Below are 11,249 nucleotides of genomic sequence, written 5' to 3'. Positions count from 1 at the left end.
GTGCACCGGTCCTGGAAATACTGCAATACCAGGTCAATGCGTGGAGTGGACAGAGCAAGCTCTATTTCCATCTCCCTGTTCTAAAAATCCATTTAATATATGGTCCCCAGATAGGGGACGTATCAGATATTAAACTGATAAGAACAGATACTACACTTGATCTTAGCCAAAAGGCCGAGAAGCGATAACCCGAACGGGCCGCGCGTTGCCCGAGCCTGCCCGATACTGCTGTTCAGCCCTTGCAGCGATTCAGCCTACTTCTAGGCAATTCCATGGGGCCCTGCAGGCTCACACACTCACAGCTACACGGGAGGTGAATAAAGGCCGGAGAGGAAGCCAGACAGGATTTGCTTCTTTTGCTTGCACCACAATGCAGTGCTGAAAGAGGAGGAATCTACATAAAAACGCCTTCCTGGCAACGCCCAAATGCCCTGCTGCCATGCAGATAAACACTGGCAGCGGCAGCAAGTGCATGCCCACAGCCACCCCTTGTTCCTTCACACCTTGTATCAGCTGTAATCCAGTCCAGTCCAGTGCTGCCTGCTGAGCAGCACTGACCAACACTGCCTGGGCCCAGGCTTTTATCTCTGAGGCCCCATTATGATGTCAGAAAGCTGGCTCTGGAATCCTGAGGGCTCCACTATGACACGTGCAAAGTTCCGTCTGAACTTTATATAAGACGGTGAGGCTCAGTCAGTCACTCAGTGTTGCCTGAGAGGGCAACACTGCAACAGCCGGCCGCCAGGCTGTCTTTTTTTTGCACAGCTAGTTGCCTCCAGGAGGCCACAAGAGGGAGACAAGGGACTGCAAAATGGAAAATAGGCATCCACCAACTTTACAGACAACTTCTCCTTGCTCCTACAACCTCCATCCTTGCACAGTTTGTTATTCTTCTAGGTAACATAGTAACAAATCCAAATTGCTGCTCTCTTTGTAGGCAAGCAAGGCTTTGTTGCAACTGCAATTCTTACTTCTTCTTGAAATGTAGGGACGACAGTACATTCCATCACATCCATCTAGTGTACACAGGTAGGTCCATTGTGGCGGGCAGGCGAGCGGGCGGGCTGCTTTATTGGCTGTTTGCTGTTCCCCTACTCCACTCCACTATTTGACTGTTGTGCTGCATCAATCAATCAATCAATCAATCAATCAATCAATCAGTGGCTGGCTCAGGTGCAGCTCTTTAACTTACCTAAAAGGGAGGGCGGAGAGAAGACAAGGAAGGTGAATGAGGTGTTCCAATGTGAAATGCCGGAAACACAGAAACACAGACGACACACAACAAGAGGTGGCAATCTATTCATTAATTGCATTTAATCAATGAGCTCATTATCACTCATGCATTGTCCAACAGGTGTTGAAATAATGGGATTAAAAGGGGAGATCCCTTCAGAAAGACAGAAACAATAGCAAAGACAAAAAACACTTTTGGAATCTGCTTTTAGTCAACACATAAGGAAAGGGTGCACCGGTCCTGGAAATACTGCAATACCAGGTCAATGCGTGGAGTGGACAGAGCAAGCTCTATTTCCATCTCCCTGTTCTAAAAATCCATTTAATATATGGTCCCCAGATAGGGGACGTATCAGATATTAAACTGATAAGAACAGATACTACACTTGATCTTAGCCAAAAGGCCGAGAAGCGATAACCCGAACGGGCCGCGCGTTGCCCGAGCCTGCCCGATACTGCTGTTCAGCCCTTGCAGCGATTCAGCCTACTTCTAGGCAATTCCATGGGGCCCTGCAGGCTCACACACTCACAGCTACACGGGAGGTGAATAAAGGCCGGAGAGGAAGCCAGACAGGATTTGCTTCTTTTGCTTGCACCACAATGCAGTGCTGAAAGAGGAGGAATCTACATAAAAACGCCTTCCTGGCAACGCCCAAATGCCCTGCTGCCATGCAGATAAACACTGGCAGCGGCAGCAAGTGCATGCCCACAGCCACCCCTTGTTCCTTCACACCTTGTATCAGCTGTAATCCAGTCCAGTCCAGTGCTGCCTGCTGAGCAGCACTGACCAACACTGCCTGGGCCCAGGCTTTTATCTCTGAGGCCCCATTATGATGTCAGAAAGCTGGCTCTGGAATCCTGAGGGCTCCACTATGACACGTGCAAAGTTCCGTCTGAACTTTATATAAGACGGTGAGGCTCAGTCAGTCACTCAGTGTTGCCTGAGAGGGCAACACTGCAACAGCCGGCCGCCAGGCTGTCTTTTTTTTGCACAGCTAGTTGCCTCCAGGAGGCCACAAGAGGGAGACAAGGGACTGCAAAATGGAAAATAGGCATCCACCAACTTTACAGACAACTTCTCCTTGCTCCTACAACCTCCATCCTTGCACAGTTTGTTATTCTTCTAGGTAACATAGTAACAAATCCAAATTGCTGCTCTCTTTGTAGGCAAGCAAGGCTTTGTTGCAACTGCAATTCTTACTTCTTCTTGAAATGTAGGGACGACAGTACATTCCATCACATCCATCTAGTGTACACAGGTAGGTCCATTGTGGCGGGCAGGCGAGCGGGCGGGCTGCTTTATTGGCTGTTTGCTGTTCCCCTACTCCACTCCACTATTTGACTGTTGTGCTGCATCAATCAATCAATCAATCAATCAATCAATCAATCAATCAATCAATCAGTGGCTGGCTCAGGTGCAGCTCTTTAACTTACCTAAAAGGGAGGGCGGAGAGAAGACAAGGAAGGTGAATGAGGTGTTCCAATGTGAAATGCCGGAAACACAGAAACACAGACGACACACAACAAGAGGTGGCAATCTATTCATTAATTGCATTTAATCAATGAGCTCATTATCACTCATGCATTGTCCAACAGGTGTTGAAATAATGGGATTAAAAGGGGAGATCCCTTCAGAAAGACAGAAACAATAGCAAAGACAAAAAACACTTTTGGAATCTGCTTTTAGTCAACACATAAGGAAAGGGTGCACCGGTCCTGGAAATACTGCAATACCAGGTCAATGCGTGGAGTGGACAGAGCAAGCTCTATTTCCATCTCCCTGTTCTAAAAATCCATTTAATATATGGTCCCCAGATAGGGGACGTATCAGATATTAAACTGATAAGAACAGATACTACACTTGATCTTAGCCAAAAGGCCGAGAAGCGATAACCCGAACGGGCCGCGCGTTGCCCGAGCCTGCCCGATACTGCTGTTCAGCCCTTGCAGCGATTCAGCCTACTTCTAGGCAATTCCATGGGGCCCTGCAGGCTCACACACTCACAGCTACACGGGAGGTGAATAAAGGCCGGAGAGGAAGCCAGACAGGATTTGCTTCTTTTGCTTGCACCACAATGCAGTGCTGAAAGAGGAGGAATCTACATAAAAACGCCTTCCTGGCAACGCCCAAATGCCCTGCTGCCATGCAGATAAACACTGGCAGCGGCAGCAAGTGCATGCCCACAGCCACCCCTTGTTCCTTCACACCTTGTATCAGCTGTAATCCAGTCCAGTCCAGTGCTGCCTGCTGAGCAGCACTGACCAACACTGCCTGGGCCCAGGCTTTTATCTCTGAGGCCCCATTATGATGTCAGAAAGCTGGCTCTGGAATCCTGAGGGCTCCACTATGACACGTGCAAAGTTCCGTCTGAACTTTATATAAGACGGTGAGGCTCAGTCAGTCACTCAGTGTTGCCTGAGAGGGCAACACTGCAACAGCCGGCCGCCAGGCTGTCTTTTTTTTGCACAGCTAGTTGCCTCCAGGAGGCCACAAGAGGGAGACAAGGGACTGCAAAATGGAAAATAGGCATCCACCAACTTTACAGACAACTTCTCCTTGCTCCTACAACCTCCATCCTTGCACAGTTTGTTATTCTTCTAGGTAACATAGTAACAAATCCAAATTGCTGCTCTCTTTGTAGGCAAGCAAGGCTTTGTTGCAACTGCAATTCTTACTTCTTCTTGAAATGTAGGGACGACAGTACATTCCATCACATCCATCTAGTGTACACAGGTAGGTCCATTGTGGCGGGCAGGCGAGCGGGCGGGCTGCTTTATTGGCTGTTTGCTGTTCCCCTACTCCACTCCACTATTTGACTGTTGTGCTGCATCAATCAATCAATCAATCAATCAATCAATCAATCAGTGGCTGGCTCAGGTGCAGCTCTTTAACTTACCTAAAAGGGAGGGCGGAGAGAAGACAAGGAAGGTGAATGAGGTGTTCCAATGTGAAATGCCGGAAACACAGAAACACAGACGACACACAACAAGAGGTGGCAATCTATTCATTAATTGCATTTAATCAATGAGCTCATTATCACTCATGCATTGTCCAACAGGTGTTGAAATAATGGGATTAAAAGGGGAGATCCCTTCAGAAAGACAGAAACAATAGCAAAGACAAAAAACACTTTTGGAATCTGCTTTTAGTCAACACATAAGGAAAGGGTGCACCGGTCCTGGAAATACTGCAATACCAGGTCAATGCGTGGAGTGGACAGAGCAAGCTCTATTTCCATCTCCCTGTTCTAAAAATCCATTTAATATATGGTCCCCAGATAGGGGACGTATCAGATATTAAACTGATAAGAACAGATACTACACTTGATCTTAGCCAAAAGGCCGAGAAGCGATAACCCGAACGGGCCGCGCGTTGCCCGAGCCTGCCCGATACTGCTGTTCAGCCCTTGCAGCGATTCAGCCTACTTCTAGGCAATTCCATGGGGCCCTGCAGGCTCACACACTCACAGCTACACGGGAGGTGAATAAAGGCCGGAGAGGAAGCCAGACAGGATTTGCTTCTTTTGCTTGCACCACAATGCAGTGCTGAAAGAGGAGGAATCTACATAAAAACGCCTTCCTGGCAACGCCCAAATGCCCTGCTGCCATGCAGATAAACACTGGCAGCGGCAGCAAGTGCATGCCCACAGCCACCCCTTGTTCCTTCACACCTTGTATCAGCTGTAATCCAGTCCAGTCCAGTGCTGCCTGCTGAGCAGCACTGACCAACACTGCCTGGGCCCAGGCTTTTATCTCTGAGGCCCCATTATGATGTCAGAAAGCTGGCTCTGGAATCCTGAGGGCTCCACTATGACACGTGCAAAGTTCCGTCTGAACTTTATATAAGACGGTGAGGCTCAGTCAGTCACTCAGTGTTGCCTGAGAGGGCAACACTGCAACAGCCGGCCGCCAGGCTGTCTTTTTTTTGCACAGCTAGTTGCCTCCAGGAGGCCACAAGAGGGAGACAAGGGACTGCAAAATGGAAAATAGGCATCCACCAACTTTACAGACAACTTCTCCTTGCTCCTACAACCTCCATCCTTGCACAGTTTGTTATTCTTCTAGGTAACATAGTAACAAATCCAAATTGCTGCTCTCTTTGTAGGCAAGCAAGGCTTTGTTGCAACTGCAATTCTTACTTCTTCTTGAAATGTAGGGACGACAGTACATTCCATCACATCCATCTAGTGTACACAGGTAGGTCCATTGTGGCGGGCAGGCGAGCGGGCGGGCTGCTTTATTGGCTGTTTGCTGTTCCCCTACTCCACTCCACTATTTGACTGTTGTGCTGCATCAATCAATCAATCAATCAATCAATCAATCAATCAATCAATCAATCAATCAATCAGTGGCTGGCTCAGGTGCAGCTCTTTAACTTACCTAAAAGGGAGGGCGGAGAGAAGACAAGGAAGGTGAATGAGGTGTTCCAATGTGAAATGCCGGAAACACAGAAACACAGACGACACACAACAAGAGGTGGCAATCTATTCATTAATTGCATTTAATCAATGAGCTCATTATCACTCATGCATTGTCCAACAGGTGTTGAAATAATGGGATTAAAAGGGGAGATCCCTTCAGAAAGACAGAAACAATAGCAAAGACAAAAAACACTTTTGGAATCTGCTTTTAGTCAACACATAAGGAAAGGGTGCACCGGTCCTGGAAATACTGCAATACCAGGTCAATGCGTGGAGTGGACAGAGCAAGCTCTATTTCCATCTCCCTGTTCTAAAAATCCATTTAATATATGGTCCCCAGATAGGGGACGTATCAGATATTAAACTGATAAGAACAGATACTACACTTGATCTTAGCCAAAAGGCCGAGAAGCGATAACCCGAACGGGCCGCGCGTTGCCCGAGCCTGCCCGATACTGCTGTTCAGCCCTTGCAGCGATTCAGCCTACTTCTAGGCAATTCCATGGGGCCCTGCAGGCTCACACACTCACAGCTACACGGGAGGTGAATAAAGGCCGGAGAGGAAGCCAGACAGGATTTGCTTCTTTTGCTTGCACCACAATGCAGTGCTGAAAGAGGAGGAATCTACATAAAAACGCCTTCCTGGCAACGCCCAAATGCCCTGCTGCCATGCAGATAAACACTGGCAGCGGCAGCAAGTGCATGCCCACAGCCACCCCTTGTTCCTTCACACCTTGTATCAGCTGTAATCCAGTCCAGTCCAGTGCTGCCTGCTGAGCAGCACTGACCAACACTGCCTGGGCCCAGGCTTTTATCTCTGAGGCCCCATTATGATGTCAGAAAGCTGGCTCTGGAATCCTGAGGGCTCCACTATGACACGTGCAAAGTTCCGTCTGAACTTTATATAAGACGGTGAGGCTCAGTCAGTCACTCAGTGTTGCCTGAGAGGGCAACACTGCAACAGCCGGCCGCCAGGCTGTCTTTTTTTTGCACAGCTAGTTGCCTCCAGGAGGCCACAAGAGGGAGACAAGGGACTGCAAAATGGAAAATAGGCATCCACCAACTTTACAGACAACTTCTCCTTGCTCCTACAACCTCCATCCTTGCACAGTTTGTTATTCTTCTAGGTAACATAGTAACAAATCCAAATTGCTGCTCTCTTTGTAGGCAAGCAAGGCTTTGTTGCAACTGCAATTCTTACTTCTTCTTGAAATGTAGGGACGACAGTACATTCCATCACATCCATCTAGTGTACACAGGTAGGTCCATTGTGGCGGGCAGGCGAGCGGGCGGGCTGCTTTATTGGCTGTTTGCTGTTCGTTCCCCTACTCCACTCCACTATTTGACTGTTGTGCTGCATCAATCAATCAATCAATCAATCAATCAATCAATCAATCAGTGGCTGGCTCAGGTGCAGCTCTTTAACTTACCTAAAAGGGAGGGCGGAGAGAAGACAAGGAAGGTGAATGAGGTGTTCCAATGTGAAATGCCGGAAACACAGAAACACAGACGACACACAACAAGAGGTGGCAATCTATTCATTAATTGCATTTAATCAATGAGCTCATTATCACTCATGCATTGTCCAACAGGTGTTGAAATAATGGGATTAAAAGGGGAGATCCCTTCAGAAAGACAGAAACAATAGCAAAGACAAAAAACACTTTTGGAATCTGCTTTTAGTCAACACATAAGGAAAGGGTGCACCGGTCCTGGAAATACTGCAATACCAGGTCAATGCGTGGAGTGGACAGAGCAAGCTCTATTTCCATCTCCCTGTTCTAAAAATCCATTTAATATATGGTCCCCAGATAGGGGACGTATCAGATATTAAACTGATAAGAACAGATACTACACTTGATCTTAGCCAAAAGGCCGAGAAGCGATAACCCGAACGGGCCGCGCGTTGCCCGAGCCTGCCCGATACTGCTGTTCAGCCCTTGCAGCGATTCAGCCTACTTCTAGGCAATTCCATGGGGCCCTGCAGGCTCACACACTCACAGCTACACGGGAGGTGAATAAAGGCCGGAGAGGAAGCCAGACAGGATTTGCTTCTTTTGCTTGCACCACAATGCAGTGCTGAAAGAGGAGGAATCTACATAAAAACGCCTTCCTGGCAACGCCCAAATGCCCTGCTGCCATGCAGATAAACACTGGCAGCGGCAGCAAGTGCATGCCCACAGCCACCCCTTGTTCCTTCACACCTTGTATCAGCTGTAATCCAGTCCAGTCCAGTGCTGCCTGCTGAGCAGCACTGACCAACACTGCCTGGGCCCAGGCTTTTATCTCTGAGGCCCCATTATGATGTCAGAAAGCTGGCTCTGGAATCCTGAGGGCTCCACTATGACACGTGCAAAGTTCCGTCTGAACTTTATATAAGACGGTGAGGCTCAGTCAGTCACTCAGTGTTGCCTGAGAGGGCAACACTGCAACAGCCGGCCGCCAGGCTGTCTTTTTTTTGCACAGCTAGTTGCCTCCAGGAGGCCACAAGAGGGAGACAAGGGACTGCAAAATGGAAAATAGGCATCCACCAACTTTACAGACAACTTCTCCTTGCCTGAGAGGGCAACACTGCAACAGCCGGCCGCCAGGCTGTCTTTTTTTTGCACAGCTAGTTGCCTCCAGGAGGCCACAAGAGGGAGACAAGGGACTGCAAAATGGAAAATAGGCATCCACCAACTTTACAGACAACTTCTCCTTGCTCCTACAACCTCCATCCTTGCACAGTTTGTTATTCTTCTAGGTAACATAGTAACAAATCCAAATTGCTGCTCTCTTTGTAGGCAAGCAAGGCTTTGTTGCAACTGCAATTCTTACTTCTTCTTGAAATGTAGGGACGACAGTACATTCCATCACATCCATCTAGTGTACACAGGTAGGTCCATTGTGGCGGGCAGGCGAGCGGGCGGGCTGCTTTATTGGCTGTTTGCTGTTCCCCTACTCCACTCCACTATTTGACTGTTGTGCTGCATCAATCAATCAATCAATCAATCAATCAATCAATCAATCAATCAATCAGTGGCTGGCTCAGGTGCAGCTCTTTAACTTACCTAAAAGGGAGGGCGGAGAGAAGACAAGGAAGGTGAATGAGGTGTTCCAATGTGAAATGCCGGAAACACAGAAACACAGACGACACACAACAAGAGGTGGCAATCTATTCATTAATTGCATTTAATCAATGAGCTCATTATCACTCATGCATTGTCCAACAGGTGTTGAAATAATGGGATTAAAAGGGGAGATCCCTTCAGAAAGACAGAAACAATAGCAAAGACAAAAAACACTTTTGGAATCTGCTTTTAGTCAACACATAAGGAAAGGGTGCACCGGTCCTGGAAATACTGCAATACCAGGTCAATGCGTGGAGTGGACAGAGCAAGCTCTATTTCCATCTCCCTGTTCTAAAAATCCATTTAATATATGGTCCCCAGATAGGGGACGTATCAGATATTAAACTGATAAGAACAGATACTACACTTGATCTTAGCCAAAAGGCCGAGAAGCGATAACCCGAACGGGCCGCGCGTTGCCCGAGCCTGCCCGATACTGCTGTTCAGCCCTTGCAGCGATTCAGCCTACTTCTAGGCAATTCCATGGGGCCCTGCAGGCTCACACACTCACAGCTACACGGGAGGTGAATAAAGGCCGGAGAGGAAGCCAGACAGGATTTGCTTCTTTTGCTTGCACCACAATGCAGTGCTGAAAGAGGAGGAATCTACATAAAAACGCCTTCCTGGCAACGCCCAAATGCCCTGCTGCCATGCAGATAAACACTGGCAGCGGCAGCAAGTGCATGCCCACAGCCACCCCTTGTTCCTTCACACCTTGTATCAGCTGTAATCCAGTCCAGTCCAGTGCTGCCTGCTGAGCAGCACTGACCAACACTGCCTGGGCCCAGGCTTTTATCTCTGAGGCCCCATTATGATGTCAGAAAGCTGGCTCTGGAATCCTGAGGGCTCCACTATGACACGTGCAAAGTTCCATCTGAACTTTATATAAGACGGTGAGGCTCAGTCAGTCACTCAGTGTTGCCTGAGAGGGCAACACTGCAACAGCCGGCCGCCAGGCTGTCTTTTTTTTGCACAGCTAGTTGCCTCCAGGAGGCCACAAGAGGGAGACAAGGGACTGCAAAATGGAAAATAGGCATCCACCAACTTTACAGACAACTTCTCCTTGCTCCTACAACCTCCATCCTTGCACAGTTTGTTATTCTTCTAGGTAACATAGTAACAAATCCAAATTGCTGCTCTCTTTGTAGGCAAGCAAGGCTTTGTTGCAACTGCAATTCTTACTTCTTCTTGAAATGTAGGGACGACAGTACATTCCATCACATCCATCTAGTGTACACAGGTAGGTCCATTGTGGCGGGCAGGCGAGCGGGCGGGCTGCTTTATTGGCTGTTTGCTGTTCCCCTACTCCACTCCACTATTTGACTGTTGTGCTGCATCAATCAATCAATCAATCAATCAATCAATCAATCAATCAATCAATCAATCAGTGGCTGGCTCAGGTGCAGCTCTTTAACTTACCTAAAAGGGAGGGCGGAGAGAAGACAAGGAAGGTGAATGAGGTGTTCCAATGTGAAATGCCGGAAACACAGAAACACAGACGACACACAACAAGAGGTGGCAATCTATTCATTAATTGCATTTAATCAATGAGCTCATTATCACTCATGCATTGTCCAACAGGTGTTGAAATAATGGGATTAAAAGGGGAGATCCCTTCAGAAAGACAGAAACAATAGCAAAGACAAAAAACACTTTTGGAATCTGCTTTTAGTCAACACATAAGGAAAGGGTGCACCGGTCCTGGAAATACTGCAATACCAGGTCAATGCGTGGAGTGGACAGAGCAAGCTCTATTTCCATCTCCCTGTTCTAAAAATCCATTTAATATATGGTCCCCAGATAGGGGACGTATCAGATATTAAACTGATAAGAACAGATACTACACTTGATCTTAGCCAAAAGGCCGAGAAGCGATAACCCGAACGGGCCGCGCGTTGCCCGAGCCTGCCCGATACTGCTGTTCAGCCCTTGCAGCGATTCAGCCTACTTCTAGGCAATTCCATGGGGCCCTGCAGGCTCACACACTCACAGCTACACGGGAGGTGAATAAAGGCCGGAGAGGAAGCCAGACAGGATTTGCTTCTTTTGCTTGCACCACAATGCAGTGCTGAAAGAGGAGGAATCTACATAAAAACGCCTTCCTGGCAACGCCCAAATGCCCTGCTGCCATGCAGATAAACACTGGCAGCGGCAGCAAGTGCATGCCCACAGCCACCCCTTGTTCCTTCACACCTTGTATCAGCTGTAATCCAGTCCAGTCCAGTGCTGCCTGCTGAGCAGCACTGACCAACACTGCCTGGGCCCAGGCTTTTATCTCTGAGGCCCCATTATGATGTCAGAAAGCTGGCTCTGGAATCCTGAGGGCTCCACTATGACACGTGCAAAGTTCCGTCTGAACTTTATATAAGACGGTGAGGCTCAGTCAGTCACTCAGTGTTGCCTGAGAGGGCAACACTGCAACAGCCGGCCGCCAGGCTGTCTTTTTTTTGCACAGCTAGTTGCCTCCAGGAGGCCACAAGAGGGA

At 48.3% G+C, this 11,249-nt stretch overlaps 8 non-coding genes across 8 annotated transcripts; all 8 read right to left on the bottom strand.

Annotated features, from left to right (window-relative positions):
* Window positions 1-186, bottom strand: LOC142711741 (U2 spliceosomal RNA; the record flags this gene model as incomplete). The annotated part of the gene is made up of 1 exon (XR_012870093.1): window positions 1-186. It is a non-coding gene; the product is annotated as a U2 spliceosomal RNA (small nuclear RNA).
* A 1,272-nt stretch (window positions 187-1,458) lies between these two features.
* On the bottom strand, window positions 1,459-1,649 carry LOC142711735 (U2 spliceosomal RNA). Its single transcript, XR_012870088.1, has one exon. It is a non-coding gene; the product is annotated as a U2 spliceosomal RNA (small nuclear RNA).
* Window positions 1,650-2,933: 1,284 nt separating this feature from the next.
* On the bottom strand, window positions 2,934-3,124 carry LOC142711734 (U2 spliceosomal RNA). The gene has a single exon (XR_012870087.1). It is a non-coding gene; the product is annotated as a U2 spliceosomal RNA (small nuclear RNA).
* Window positions 3,125-4,396: 1,272 nt separating this feature from the next.
* LOC142711733 (U2 spliceosomal RNA) lies at window positions 4,397-4,587 on the bottom strand. The gene has a single exon (XR_012870086.1). It is a non-coding gene; the product is annotated as a U2 spliceosomal RNA (small nuclear RNA).
* Window positions 4,588-5,879: 1,292 nt separating this feature from the next.
* Window positions 5,880-6,070, bottom strand: LOC142711732 (U2 spliceosomal RNA). The gene has a single exon (XR_012870085.1). It is a non-coding gene; the product is annotated as a U2 spliceosomal RNA (small nuclear RNA).
* Window positions 6,071-7,350: 1,280 nt separating this feature from the next.
* Window positions 7,351-7,541, bottom strand: LOC142711731 (U2 spliceosomal RNA). The gene has a single exon (XR_012870084.1). It is a non-coding gene; the product is annotated as a U2 spliceosomal RNA (small nuclear RNA).
* A 1,429-nt stretch (window positions 7,542-8,970) lies between these two features.
* On the bottom strand, window positions 8,971-9,161 carry LOC142711730 (U2 spliceosomal RNA). Its single transcript, XR_012870083.1, has one exon. It is a non-coding gene; the product is annotated as a U2 spliceosomal RNA (small nuclear RNA).
* Window positions 9,162-10,449: 1,288 nt separating this feature from the next.
* LOC142711729 (U2 spliceosomal RNA) lies at window positions 10,450-10,640 on the bottom strand. Its single transcript, XR_012870082.1, has one exon. It is a non-coding gene; the product is annotated as a U2 spliceosomal RNA (small nuclear RNA).
* Between the last annotated feature and the right edge of the window lie 609 nt (window positions 10,641-11,249).

Source organism: Rhinoderma darwinii, unplaced genomic scaffold (assembly GCF_050947455.1).
Source record: "Rhinoderma darwinii isolate aRhiDar2 unplaced genomic scaffold, aRhiDar2.hap1 Scaffold_431, whole genome shotgun sequence".
Taxonomy (NCBI): Eukaryota; Metazoa; Chordata; class Amphibia; order Anura; family Rhinodermatidae; genus Rhinoderma; species Rhinoderma darwinii.
This window is presented reverse-complemented; position numbering and strand designations above follow the sequence as displayed.